The following is a 15,044-nucleotide window of genomic DNA, read 5'->3' on the forward strand; positions in this document are numbered from 1 at the left end:
TGATGCTGCTCATTGGTCCAGTTGTGAGGATTTTTGTTTTCTTTATATTACATCTCAATATAAAGAAAACAAAAAATAATACTGGTATAGAAAGTGAAAATTTTAGAATCTGAAATTGTCACATCTGCACACCCCATAAATACCAGAAATACAAATCCTGCTTTGTGGAATAATTTTTCTTCTAATGATATAAATTGTTGAATTGAAAGAGGTCCAAATGATTCTCAGCAGCACAGTGGACGATTTGAAAATTTGTGTTGAAAATTTCTGGATGGTAAACAAACAAGGTTCTGTAGCCAGACTATATTTCCAGGGTGCAAAGCTAATGGTGAGAATTGTAAGAGGGCATGGTCTGTATTCTCTGTCAGTTGGCCCTGTACATTGTTTTGTTTGCAAAAATCCAGTCCTAAATCATTATTCCCTATTTGGTACGGATGGATTTGGTGATTAGCGCAACTCAAATAGGATTGATAAACATGTAAACAGTTTCAATTTTATGTTGTCATATTTAAACTAAATACATCATTTTGGCTTAACTCATGAACTGGAGACACAAATTAATGAGGCATGTCAGTCTTGGAAAGCCATTTTGCCATACATTGTTGCTGTCATTATAACAATTGCTGAAAGTGGGCTCTCTTTTTGAGGAAGAAGTGAAATGTTTGGGTCCCCACAACACGGAATTTTGGGTGTTTACTTGAACTTTTTGCTCAGTTTGATCCATTTTTAGCAGGTCACATCTCAAAATACGGTAACAGAGGAAGGAGAAACCAATTGTGTATGTCTAAAACAATGTGTGAAGAATTAATAAACAATAAGTAATGAAGTTTGATGAACTATTTTCAGTGAAATAAGTGTAGCTCAATATTTCAGTTGGTCTGTGGAGTCCCCTCCTGATCTTCCTCATATGGATCAGGTGAGCTTTGTTTTAAGATACAGATGGAAAACCTATCGAGCAGTTTATCGCTTTTACTAGCTTAAAAAGTCACACCAGTGAAGAAATCGAGTACTTTACTATTTATTTACGTGGAATTTGAAAAATTGATTTGCTAAGTACAGACGGAAGCCAGTCCTATGACAGTGCTACCAATATGTCAGGGCATTATAAAACCTGAAGACCAGACACAAAAAGGAGATACCAAAAGAGAAGCTGAAGACATTGCCAACAAAACGTAAACAGTAGAATATGCATTTATGTTGGTTATGTGGAACAGTATATTGCAGCATTTTCATCAGATGAGTCAAGCTCTTCAAGAGTCAGAAGTAAATTTAAAGTTGTGCAGAGATCTGTGCTAGTCATTAATAGGCTATTTACACAGTTTAAGATTTTGAAAACACAACAGAACAAATACTGCCAAATGCTGATTCTCAAGCAGTTCACCATCACAGAAGCATTAGAAAGAAACAAGTAAGTGATGGAAGTGCTCCAGAAGTATTGAGTGTTGTTGTTGTTAGGTGCCATCAAGTTAGCTCCAATTCACAGAAACTCTTGTACAACAGAACTAAACACTGCCTGGTCCTGCACTCTCCTCACAATTGTTGCTGTGCTGAGTCCATTGTTGCAGCCACTGTGTCAATCCATCTAATTGAGGGTCTTCCCATTTTTCACTGAACCCTCTACTTTACCAAGCATGATATCTTTCTCCAAGGACTGGTCCCTTCTGACAACATGACCAAAGTATGTTAGATAAAGTCTGCCATTCTTGCTTCTAAGTAAGCATTCCAGCTATACTTATTCCAAGACAGATTTGTTCATTCTTCTGGCAGTCTATGGTATTGTCAGTATTCTCACCCAACACCATAATTCAAATGCATCATTCTTCTTCAGCCTTCCTTATTCATTGTCTAACTCACATGTGCATATGAGGCTATTGAAAATACCATGGCTTTGGCTTTTAAGGACACTGGAAGGACACCTGTGGAACTGGAGGTGGCCATCCACTGGATTAGAATTACTCTGACCAGCCGAAACGTAAAACCCCTGAAGAAGGTATGTGTGGACTTGATTAGAGGCACAATGGAGAAGAACCTCAAAGTGAAGGGGACCAGTTAGGATGCTTACCAAGACTCTGAGAATCACTGCCAGGACAACTCCTTGTGGTGAAGGCTCTAAAACCTGGGATCGTTTCCAGATGAGAATTCACAAGTGACTCATTGACTTGCACAGTCCTTCTGAGATTATCAAGCAGATCACTCCCATTGTATTGAACCTGGAGTGGAGGTTGAAGTCACCATTGTAGATGCTTAAATTTATTTTAATAAATTGATTATCCATTGGTTAAAAAGAAAAGGAAAGGAAAATACCATGGCTTGTGATCTTCAGCCTAGATGACCATGAGACCAGAAGAACTAGATGGTGCCCAGCTACCACTGTCAACCACTGGGCGGGAGATTGCTACAGGAGATCCTGGATAGAGTGGGAGAACAATGTGGAACAAAACTCAGAATCATGAAAAAGACTAGGTTTGCTGGTCTGATAGAGCCTGGTGAGACCCCTGAGATTGTGGCCCCTAGTTACCTTTCAGATCTGGAATTGAACTCACTCTTGTGGCTTCCAGCTAAACAGTAGACAGGCATATATGGTGAACATTTACATCAGGTAGATACACTCCTTGGATCGATGAATGGTGGGAGAACAGAAGGGCAGTGTTTGCACAGCGAGATAGCTTAGGGAGTAGGTGTACATCAGAGGGAAGGACACAGCAAAGAGGAAGTGGGAGGAGAGCTATTACATTGTGGAGAATTGCAGTCAGTGCCATGAAACAAAATGTGTATGAACTGCTGTATGGAAAATGAATGTGCTCTGTAAACTCAACTGAATCGCAATAAAAATTGAAAAAAAAAAAAAAAACCATGGCTTGGGTCAGGTGCACCTTACTCTTCAACATGATGTCTTTGCTCTTTCATACTTTGAAGGGGTCTTTTGCAGCAGATTTGCCCAATGCAGTATGTCATTTGACCTCCTTATGCTGCTTCCATGGGTACTGATTATGAATTCAAGTAAAATTAAATCAGTGACTTCAATCTTTTCTCCCATTTATCGTGATGTTGCTTATTGGTCCTGTTGTGAGGATTTTTGTTCTTTATGTTCAGGTGTAATCTGTAGTGAAGGTGTAGTCTTTGATCTTCATCAGCAAGTGCTTCAAGTCTTCTTTCCTTTGAACAAGGAAGGTCTCGTCTGTCAGTTTTTCACACTGTGGTGGCTTGCATTTTGCTCTGGTGCTGGAAGCTATGCCACCACTGTTTCAAACACCAGCATGGTGACCCATGGTGGACAGGTTTAAATGGCATGCCCAGACCGAGATAGACTAGGAAGGATGTGGTGCTTCAATTCTGAAAAAATTGGCCCCTGAATGCTTTATGAGTGGAAGTGAAACATTCTTTGATAAAGTGCCAGGAGAAGAATTGAGAGTCAGAGACCAATTTCATATTCACATACCACGTCATCATTGACACATTTGCATCTTACATGGAAAGAAGGGTGAAAGTTTATGAAGTCCTTTCAGATAGATTTTCCTTCTTAAAAAATAGTGTGCATACAATGGAATACTATGCAACGCTAAAGAATAATGTAGAATCTGCAAAACACCGCATAACGTGGATGAACTTGGAGGACATTATGCTGAGCGAAATAAGTCAGTCACAAAAGGACAAATATTGTATTAGTCCGTTATTGTGAAAGTTAAGGAAAGGTTTATATATTGGAGGACATTTTCTTTGTCGGTTACCAGGGGTGGGAGGGAAGGGGAGGGAATGCTGTTAGATAGATAGAGATAAATATTGATTTGGGTGAAGAGAAGGGCAATGTACCAAATGTGAGTGACCAATATGGCAGCATTGAGGATGAGAAAGACAGAGAGAGTTACATGGGCAGTACAAACAACAAATATGAACCCCTTTGTAAATACAATACTGAGTTGTCAATGAAAGCAAACATGGGTATAGGGACGGATAGATGGGTGAACAAGCAAACAATTATGTATGTCTAAATGGAGAGTGTATCCAAGATCATATACAGGGTTGGCAGACAATGGGCCTCTCGAAGAGTATGAAGGGATGGACACTGGGAGGAGGTGGCTATGGGGAGGAAGTGGGAAGGGAGCTGCTGCATTGTAAATTTTGGTCAATGACATGTGACAAGGTATATGTGAACTGCTGTATGAAAAGTGAATTTACTCTGTAAATCTTCACCCAAATCCTAATAAAAAAAAAAAAATAGTGTGCATATACCTGATGAAGAATGCATGAAGATATCTAAGAAATTAGTGCAGACTTATCCCAATGACTTACATACAAACCTTTATGGAGAATTATGACAATTTAATTATTGCATGAAAACTAAGTTTGCGGATTCAAGAAAGACACATTTTATTCTTGTAGGCATGTATGATTCCATAATAAGAGATAAAATACAATACATATTTCCTAATGTTGAAATTGTTTTATGCATATTCCTAACTTCAGTGATTACAAACTGCACAGCAGAAAGCTCATTTTCATCCCAAAAGAGATTCAGAAGCCCTCAGTGTGCAACAGTGAGTCAAGAAAGACTGGATTCATTATCCTTCTTATGTATGGAAGTAGATATTGTTCAGCAGCTTAATTGGGATGAAATCATTGATGAATTTATAAGAGCAAAGAATAGAGAGAAATGTTTTTAGTTATAACATGTTACAGATGAAAGATCTAGCTAAAAATGTAGTAATTTGTTATATATTTGTTTTCTGATATTAAATTTTCTTTTATGATGTATTTTCATTTCTTCCTTTATAATTAGAGCATTTAGTATGAAACAAGCATTGAAATTGAAGTATGAGCTGTTTAAAGCAAAACTGGTGAAAGTCAGTTTTTCGTTGTGGGAGGTCAATGGGATTTTACATTGTTGAATCCACAAAGTTCATTGAGTCATTTTCTTTCTTTCAGAATATGTGGAATATTCTTTTTGTAGAAAATGTGTTTGTAGTAAAAATTTTAGTACCTGTATCCACTAAAAAATTTATAATCCAGTTCATCTCATTCCATGAAAAATGGCATATGCCACATTTACATTTAATCACTAATATTACAGTCACAATTAAAAAGAGACATCCTGGAGAGCTAACACACACACACACACACACACACGCATGCATGTGTGTCTATAACTCACATGTCTTGTTCTAATGCGTGAGTAAGCGGAGGAGGGGGCACCACAGGTTATCAGTGCTTAGTGCCTTCACATGCCTTCATCTGGCCTTGGCCAAGTATACCCTTTAAATCTCTGCTCTCCAAAGGGTCATTGTTGGTCCCAGGTGGGTGAGGCTCAAATAAGACAAGTACTTCTAGAGTAATTCCTCTGGTTCTGTCGGCCAGGCCGGTGGCTCGGGGACAGGTCCTGTGTGTTCCTGCATGTGGATACAGCACCCGTCCAGGGTTGACAATGCTCTGTCAGCTGCCTGGCCCTGACCAGGCCTTTCCCACAGTCCTCAGCCACAGCACTGACCCCAGCTCTCATTGGCTTCTTGCATCTGGAGACTCATGCCTGAGCTATGGGGCCGGCCCCAAAGCAGGAGAGAAACTCTGGCATGCAGGGTCTGGTGGAACCAGCCCAGGCCAAGCCAAGGGCTCTGCATCATTCCAAAGACCCAGATTCCCCACTCTGACCTTGGCCTTCTCTGAGGACAGTGTTACCAAGCCGTGATAGTTCTTGTGAGATGCCTGAAGTGGCGGTAGGGTGGCCTTGGGCCCTGATGTTGGATGGTTATGCCGTTGGCTTGTCTGCTATAGCTGTTGTTACTCTTTTTTCAGCAGAAATAAGAATGGCTGCTGGCCCCTGCAGTGAGAGCCCAGCTCACCTGCAGCCCACGTGGCTGTGGTCCTGATGTTGCTCCAAGTTTCTAGGGCCAGATGATGTCTGTGTGGATGATTGTTTCCACCTGTCCTCTGTTTCCATGTGTGGAGATGACAGGTCAGGTACCATGTGGAGCGTGGTTCCATGTGTGGTGCAGGGAGGGGCTGGCTCAGGGCTGGGAACCAGTCGGTTTACTGTAGGATTCAGAAGAGGGGGTTGCTGTGCAGCGTGGAAGCATCTCATCTTCAGGAGCAGTGTGTGACCCCACTCCAAAGCCTCCTTCGGCTGCCGTACTTGGTTCATTACAACTGCAGTTTTAAAGACCAATGTTGTTGTTGTTGTTGTTAAGTGCCGTCGAGTCGTTTCCGACTCATACCGACCCCATGCACAGCAGAACGAAACACTGCCCAATCCCGTGCCAGCCACACAATCCCTGCTATACTTGAGCCCATCATTGCAGCCACCGTATCAATCCATCTCGTTGAAGGACTCCCCCTCTTTCGTCGACCCTCCACCCTACCAAGCATGACATCCTTCTCCAGGGAATGGTCCCTTCTTACAACATGACCAAAATAGGTGAGACGAAGTCTGGCCATTCTTGCTTCCAAGGAACATTCTGGCTGCACTTCCTCCAGGACAGATCTGTTAGTTCTTTTAGCAGTCCATGGTACTTTCAGCATTCTTCGCCAGCACCACAACTCAAAAGCATCAACTCTTCTTCGGTCTTCCTTATTCATTGTCCAGCTCTCACATGCATATGAGGCAATTGGAAACATCATGGCTTGTGTCAGGCGCACCTTAGTCCTTGGTTTTAAAGACCAATATTACCTCTTAAATGCCGTCTGAGTTGCTGAGGAGCTCAGGGGATGTCCATGGTTCTGTGGAGAACCATGGACAGCAGATGTTGGGGCTCCCAAGGAGGATTTCAGGGCTGGAGCGAGAAGTTGAGAGAGGAGTGGGGGCCGTTTCGTAGCTGAATGGGGGAGAGGATGATTACATAATACCTGCTAAACCACTGAGAATCATGGCCTAGCCAAGCTAACACATAACCATCATAGGATCAGAGGTGGTGATGTGAGGCTGCAGGTCCTGGGGCCATGTATGTCCTGAGGCCCTGCTTTGAGGCTGAGTATCTCAAGCCTTATGGGGTCTTTGGTCAGACCCAGAAACAGAACAAGACTGGGCCCTGCTGTGATTGCTGACAGCCAAGGGATTAGGGAAGGGAGCTAAGTGTTTGATCTTGTTCTAAACTTCTCCACTTTCCAAACACTGAGTAATCATCCCGAAGTCTGTGCTGCTTTCTGGGGAGTAAAACCCCCTGCTGTTGAGTTGATTCCGACTTACAGTGATCCCATAGGACACAATAGAATTAGCTGTTCATAGCATTTCCTAGGCTGTAATCTTTACAGGAAACTGTACTACTAACAAATTATGAATAATTTGTTATTATTATGGATAATTCTCAAAGAAAAGAGTTCCAGAACACTTACTTACGTCCTCGTCCTCGTGGAACCTGTACATAGACCAAGAGGCAGTAGTTCAAACAGAACAAGGGGATACTGCATGGCTTAAAATCAGGAAACAGTGTGTCAGAGTTGTATCCTTTCATCATACTTATCCAATCTGCATGCTGAGTAAATAATCCAAGAAGCAGAACTATATTAAGAAGGACACTGGCATCAGAATTGGGGGAAGACTCATTAACAACTTGCAATATGTAGATGACACAACCTTCCTTACTGAAAGCCAGGAGAACTTGAAGTACTTACTGATGAACATCAAAGACTACAGCCTTCAGTATGGATTACACCTCAACATCAAGAAAACTCACCACTCATCTGTCAGTTTGTCGTACTGTGATGGTTTGCGTGTTGCTGTGAGGCTAGAGGCTATTCCACAAGTTTTTCAAATACCAATAGGGTCACCCATGGTGGACAGGTTTCAGCAGAGCTTCCAGATTAAGAGACTTGAAAGAAGGAAGGGGCCATCCAATTCTCAAAGAATTGGCCAGAGAAAACCTTATGAATGGCAGTGAATCACTGTCTGATATATTACTGGAAAACTTTATGAATAGCCCTGAAACACTGTCCAATACAGTGCCGGAAGATGAGCCCTTCAAATCAGAAGGCATTCAAAATGTGACTAGTGAAGAGTTGTCTCCTCAGAGTAGAGTTGACATTAATGATAAGAATGGAATAAAGCTTTCAGACCTCCATTTGCTGATGTGGCATGACTCAAAATGGGAAGAAACAGTTGCAAACACCCAATAATATTGGAATGTGGAATGTACAAAGTATGAATCTAGGAAAATTGGAAGTTGTCAGAAATGAAATGGAATGCATAAAGATGGATATTCTAGGCATTGTTATTGTTGTTGTTATGTGCCATCGAGTTGGCACCGACTCATAGCAACCCCTCCTTGGGTTTCCGAGGCGATATCACTACAGAAGTAGATTGCCCAACCTTCCTTCCAAGGAGTGGCTGGTGGGTTTGAACCGCCAGCCTTCTGGTTAGCAGTCAAGTGCCTTAGGCACTATGCTACCAGAGCTCCTATTCTAGGCATTAGTGAACTGAAATGGACTGGTTTTGGCCATTTTGAATTAGACAGCCATATGATCTACTATGCCAGCAATGACAAATTGAAGAGGAACTGTGCGGCATTCATCATTACAAAGAATGTTTCAAAATCTATCCTGAAGTACAATGCTGTCAGTGATAGGATAATATCCATACACCTACAAGGAAGACCAGTTAATACTACTGTTATTCAAATACACACACTAACCACCCAAGCCAAAGACAGGGAAATTGAAGATTTTTACCAACTTCTGCAGTCTGAAATTGACCAAACATGCAATCAAGATGTATTTATTATTACTGGTGATTGGAATGCCAAAGTTGGAAACAAAGAAGAAATACTGGTAGCTGGAAAATATGGCCTGGGTAATAGAAATGACACCAGAGATCACACAATAGAATTTTGCAAGACCAATAGCTTATTCATTGCAAATACCTTTTCTCAACAACATAAATGGCGGCTATACATGTGGACCTTACCAGATGGAATACACAGGAATCAGATCGCTACATCTTTGGAAAGAGGTGATGAAGAAGCTCAATATCTTCAGCCAAAACAAGACCAGGAGCTGACTGTGGAATAGACCATCAATTGCTCATATGCAAATTCAAGCTGAAGCTGAAGAAAATTAAAACAAGTCCACAAGAGCCAAAATATGACCTTGATTATATCTCACCTGAATTTAGAGACCATCTGAAGAACAGTTTTGATGCATTGAACACCAATGACCGAAAACCAGATGAATTGTGGGATGACATCAAGAACATCATACATGAAGAAAGCAAAACCAAACTCGCTGTCATCGACTCGATTCCAACTTGTAGCTACTTTGTGGAAGTAGATTGCCCAGTCTTCTTTCCGTGGAGTGGCTGGTGGGTTTGAACTACCAACCTTCTGGTTAGCAGTTAAATGCCTTAGGCACTATGCCACCAGAGCTCCTTGAAGAAACCAAAAGGTCATTAGAAAGACAAGAAAGGAAGAAAAGACCAAAATGGATCTCAGAAGAGACTCTGAACTTGCTGTTGAATGGAGAGTAGCTAAAGCAAATGGAAGAAATGATAAAATAAAAGCTGAACAGAAGATTTTGAAGAGCAGCCCGAGAAAACGAAGTCAATTATTAGAATGAGATGTGCAAAGACCTGGAGTTAGAAAACCAAAAGGGAAGAACACACTCAGCATTTCTCAAGCTGAAAGAATTGAAGAAAAAATTTAAGCCTTGAGTTGCAATATTGAAAGATTCTATGGGCAAAATATTGAATGATTCAGGAAACATTAAAAGAAGATGGAAGGAATACACAGAGTCACTGTACCAAAAAGAATTGGTTGATGTTCATCTCTTTCAGGAGGTGGCATATGATCAAGAACTAATGGTATTGAAGGAAGAAGTCAAAGTTGCACTGAAGGAGTTGGTGAAAAACAAGGCTCCAGGAATTGACGGAATACCTATTGAGATGTTTCAACAAACGGATGCCCCACTGGAGGCACTCACGCATCTATGCCAAAAAATTTGGAGGACAGCTATCTGGCCAATTGACTGGAAGAGATCCATATTTGTACCCATTTCAAAGAAAGACGATCCCACAGAATGTGGAAATTATTGAACAATATCATTAATATCACATGCAAGTAAAATCTTACTGAAGATAATTCAAAAAATGATTGCAGCAGTATATTGACAGAGAACTTCCAGAAATGCAAGCTGGATTCAGAAGAGGACATGGAACAATGGATATCATTGCTGATGTGAGATGAATCTTGGCTGAAAGCAGAGAATACCAGAAAGATGTTTACTTGTGTTTTATTGACTACGTGAAAGTATTTGATTGTATAGATTGTAACAAATTATGGGCAACATTGAGAAGAATGGGAATTCCAGAACACTCGATTGTGCTTGTTAGGAACCTGTATATAGACCAGGAGGCTGTTGTTCGAGTAGCTTAAGGGTACACTGCATGGTTTAAAATCAGGAAGGGAGTGCATCAGGGTTGTATCCTTTCCCCACACTTACTCAATTCTGTGTGCTGAGCAAATAATCTGAGAAGCTGGACTGTATGAAGAAGATTGTGGCATCAGGATTGGAGGGAGACTCATTAACAGCCTGTGATATGCAGATGACACAACCTTGCTTGCTGAAAGTAAAGATGATTTGAAGCACTTACTTCTGAAGATTAAAGACTATAGTCTGCAGTATGGATTACACCTCAACATAAAGAAAATGAAAATCCTCACAATTTGACCAATAAGCAGCATCACGATAAATGGAGAAAAGACTGAAATTGTTAGAATTCGTATTACTTGCTTCCACAATCAACACCAATGGAAGCATCAGTCAAGGCATCAGGCAACATATTGCACTGGGCAGCTTTACTGCAAAAGACCTCTTTAGAGTGCTGAAGAGCAAAGATGTCTTTTTGAAGACTAAGGTGCGAAGGAGGGTTGGGCAATCCTACTTCCATAGTGATACTGCCTCGGAAACCCAAGGAGGGGTCGCTATGAGTCAGGGCTGACTCGACGGCACATAACAACAACAACAACAACAAAGGTGCACCTGACCCAAGCTGTGGTATTTTCATTAGTCTCATATGCATGTGAAAGCTGGACAATGAATAAGGAAGACTAAAGAAGAGTTGATGCTTTTGAGTTGTGGTATTGTTGAAGAACAATGAAAGTACCATGGACTGCTAAAAGAATTAACATCCCGGAAAAAGTATAGCTAGAATGCTCCTTAGAAGCGAGTATGGTGAGATTTCATCTCTTATACTTTAGTCGTGTTATCAGAAGGGAGCAATCCCTGGAGAAAGATATCGTGCTAAATAGAGTCAGAGAAAAAGGAGAAGACCTTCAAGGAGGTGGATCAACACAGTGGCTGTAACAAAGGGCTCAAGCATGGCGATTGGCAGGACGATGCAGGACTGGGTTGTGTTTCGTTCTGTTGTACACAGGGTCACTATGAGTTGAAACCAACTCAACAGCACCTAACAGCAGCAAAAAAGAATTGATGCATTTGAATTATGGTGTTGGTGGAGAATATTGAATATAATATGGGCTACCTGAAGAACACACGAATCTGCCTTGGAAGAAGTACAGCCAGAATGCTCCTTAGCAGTGAGGGTGGTGAGACTTCACATCTCTTACTTTGGACATATTATCAGAAGGGACCAGTCCCCGGAGAAGGACATCCTGCTTGGCAGAGGGTCAGGGAGAAAGAGGAAGACCTTCTATGAAATGGGCTGACCCAGTCGCTGCATCAGTGGTCTCGTGCGTAGCAGTGATTGTGACAATGGTGCAGGACTAGGCAGCGTTTTGTTCTGTTGTCCACAGGGTTGCTACGAGCCCGTGCCAACAACAGTAACCATCTTTTTGGAAGCAGATCGTCATATCTTTCTCTCACAGAGTGGCTGGTGGGTTTGCACTGCCCATCTTTTGGTTAGCAGCTGAGTACTTAAGCACTGTGCCACCCTGGCTCCTGGAGAATAGAGTCCTGGAGGACAGATGTGAGCCCTGCTGTGAGGCCACCTTTGCAATGTCCAGTGGTGGCTCCGGAGGCTGCAGCCCACATCCTGGGGGGCTTGGCGGCATCTGGGTGGGGCCTGCTTGAGCAGCGCAGAGTACTACTTGGGGGATTTCTCTGGTGAGCTGCAACTATCTAGCCTCCTCTGGGACTCCCCAGGGTACAAAACGAAGCAGGAGGGCCGGGAGGCGTGGAGAAGCCTCTGCTGTGGAGCTTTCTCTGTGTGCATGGTTCAACTGCAACCTCACAGCAGCCTTGAAGGCTGGGAGCTAGGCAAGGAATTAGGGCCTGGAGAGGATTCACAGCCAGGAAGTGGGTGGGGCCGGGTCTAACTGTCCAGGCTTGCAGAGGACAGATTGTCTTCTGTGTGGACTTCAGGAAGGTGTGGGATATCGTTTCCTGGGTTCAGGAGCCCAGCTCCTGTGGGCCCTTGAGGGGTTACAGGAAGGTGTCTTCTGACATGAATCAGCTCAGCCCACCTGAGGGTTGTAATGCCACCATCCTTATAAATTACCAGCCCAGTGTGCCCCTCATCTTGTTTGAGTCCCTGGTGGTCCAGACAGTTAAGCGCTAGATGACTAGATGAGAGTGGAGAGTTTGAACTCACCCAGAGGCGCCTCAGAAGACAGGCCTGTGATGTGCATCTGCGAGGTCACAGCTTTGAAAACCGTGGGGTGGTTCTAGTCTGCACGTGTCAGGAGACACGAGCCGGGGTCAGCGTGACTGCAACTAACGAGCACCTGTTTGGCGTAGGGTGACTCTCTTCCGTGTAAGCCTTGGGCAGATGGGTGTGGCTCTGGGGCAGCTGGTGACCCTGACCTCCCCCTCCCTGCTGACCTGACCCAGGCCTGGTCAGGGGAGGAATAACCAACAGCAAGAGCCCTAGATAGAGAGGGTAGATTTAGGGATTTAATGGACTCAATCATATTTCCCTGCCCATGCTGTGCAAATGAAGTGGGGAAATGAAGAAGCCTCTGTGTTTTTCTGTGAAGCTGGAGAAGTCTCTCAAAGCAGCAGGCTGTGGCCGTTCTCAGCAGTCTCCGCCGCTGACCAGTTGTACACTTTGGGCCCGCTTGGCTCCGCGCACAGTTGGCCTGTTAATGCGGTGGCTGCAAGCGCCTAGGGGGAGGGTCAAGTGGCAAGACCCAAAGAGGTGACACTTCTTGCTGTTTCTGTGGGGGCCCCTGTGGCTGGGGGCTGGCCCTGTCAGAGGGGGTGGCAACCCGGTCCCACCTCTGCCAGCCCCCGTGGGCTGACGCTGGCCTCGCGCCTGCGCAGTCGCAGCTCAGTGGACTCCAGCTCCGACAGCACCTGTGTGTCGGTGGAGCTGTGCTCCACGGGGTTCTCGGGGGCGGAGTTTTCGGAAGGACAGCCCAGTCCCTTCTTCAGAGGCGCCTCTGTGCGGACTCAAGCCTGCAGCCTTTGTGTTAGCGGCCGAGAGCGGTGACTGCACTGCCAGGGACTCCGTGTCCTCAGGACGCCACTGCCTCCCTCCCCTCCATTAGTTTGCTCTCTCTCTCTGAGGACTCTGGACCCCGAGGCCCACCCAGGCCAGGACGGCCCTGTAGGAGCTGCACGGTTGGGTGGAGGAGGGGCAAGTGAGCCCTGGGTTTCATGCACTGTAGTAACAGCGGCTGATGGTACCGGTATTTGGCCTGTGCCAGCTGCTTCTCTCTCATTCTCTGATTTCATCTGGAGGGCAATCCCACGAAGCCAGAGCTGTTAGTGACCTCATTTCATAGGTGAGGAAACTGAGAGACTAAGTGACTGGTGAGGCTACCCAGGCATTTACTGCCTGACCTTTTGCTCCTTTTGGAAGCTGAGATGCCTGGCTGGTGGTGATTGAGAGCCAAATCAGCATGCCTGAGTTCTGAGCTTGGTGTCTGACTACTCGTGGCACTAGAGGCAGTGACCCTCTCTGAGCCTCACTTTCCATGTCTGTAAGATGAAGATAGAATGCCTGCTCCCCAAAGATTTCATTCGGATCCACAATCAATGCCCATGGAAGTAGCAGTCAAGAAATCAAACAACATACTGCATTGGGGAAGTCTGCTTTAAAAGACCTCTTTAAAGTGTTAACAAGCCATGTTAGTTTGAGGACTAAAGTGTGCCTGACCCAAGCCATGGTATTTTCAATAGCTTCATATGCATGTGAGAGCTAGACAACAAATAAGGAAGCCCACAGAAGCATTGATGTATTTGAGTTGTGGTGTTGGTGAAGAATACCGAACCTACCAGCGTCTGCTAGAATGAACAAATCCATCTTGAAGGAAGTACAGCCAAAATGCTCCTTGGAAGTGAGAGTTGCCAGACTTTGTCTCTTCTGTTTTGGTCATGTTGTCAGAAGGGACCAGTCCCTGGATAAGACTATCATTCTTGGTAAAGTAGAGGGTCGGTGAAAAAGAAGAAGACCCTTGATGGCATGGGTTGGCACCAGCTGTGACGATGGGCACCCCCAGGACTGTGCGGGTAGTGCAGCACTGGGCAGTGTTTCATTCCATTGTACACAGAGGGTCACTGTGAGTTGGAACCGACTCGATGACACCTAACAACAATGAGAGCTATCTTTAAGGTTAAAGGAGGCGGATGATCGAGACTAAGGTTAGCACCAAAATGTGACTGTGGGACTAGCTTCTAAGATGGCCTATGCTCCCCACCTCCTGGTGCTGAGTCCTCTTGAGAGGAGTCCCTCCCACACGGAATAGGGTGTCCCCGAATAACCAACAGGAAGCTTCGGGAGTGACCTCTGCCCCGACATTGTAAAAGGTTCCTGGCATCTGCCTGCCTCTCGGATTCCTTACTCTGGGGGAAGCCACCCACTGTATCGTGAGGGCATTTGTCTTAGTTTCCCAGTGCTGCTGTGACCATGACTGGGTGACCTTAACAAACAGAAATGTATTTTCTCATGGTTTAGGTGACTGGAAGGGCAAATTTAGGGCACCAGATCTAGAGGGAGGCTCTCTCTCCGCTCTGCAGGGAGGGCCTTGTCCCATCTTCTCCTGCCATTCCTCGGAGATCTCCACACGGCATCTGTCTTTCCCCCCGTTTGGGCTCACTCACTTCTGTGCCTGCTCAGCTTTTTTTTTTTTTTTTTTTCTCCAGACGGCATACGAGATGTCGAGCAG

The sequence above is a fragment of the Orycteropus afer genome, unplaced genomic scaffold (genome assembly GCF_000298275.1).
Source record: "Orycteropus afer afer isolate SDZICR_OR568_19922 unplaced genomic scaffold, OryAfe1.0 scaffold00048, whole genome shotgun sequence".
Classification (NCBI taxonomy): domain Eukaryota; kingdom Metazoa; phylum Chordata; class Mammalia; order Tubulidentata; family Orycteropodidae; genus Orycteropus; species Orycteropus afer.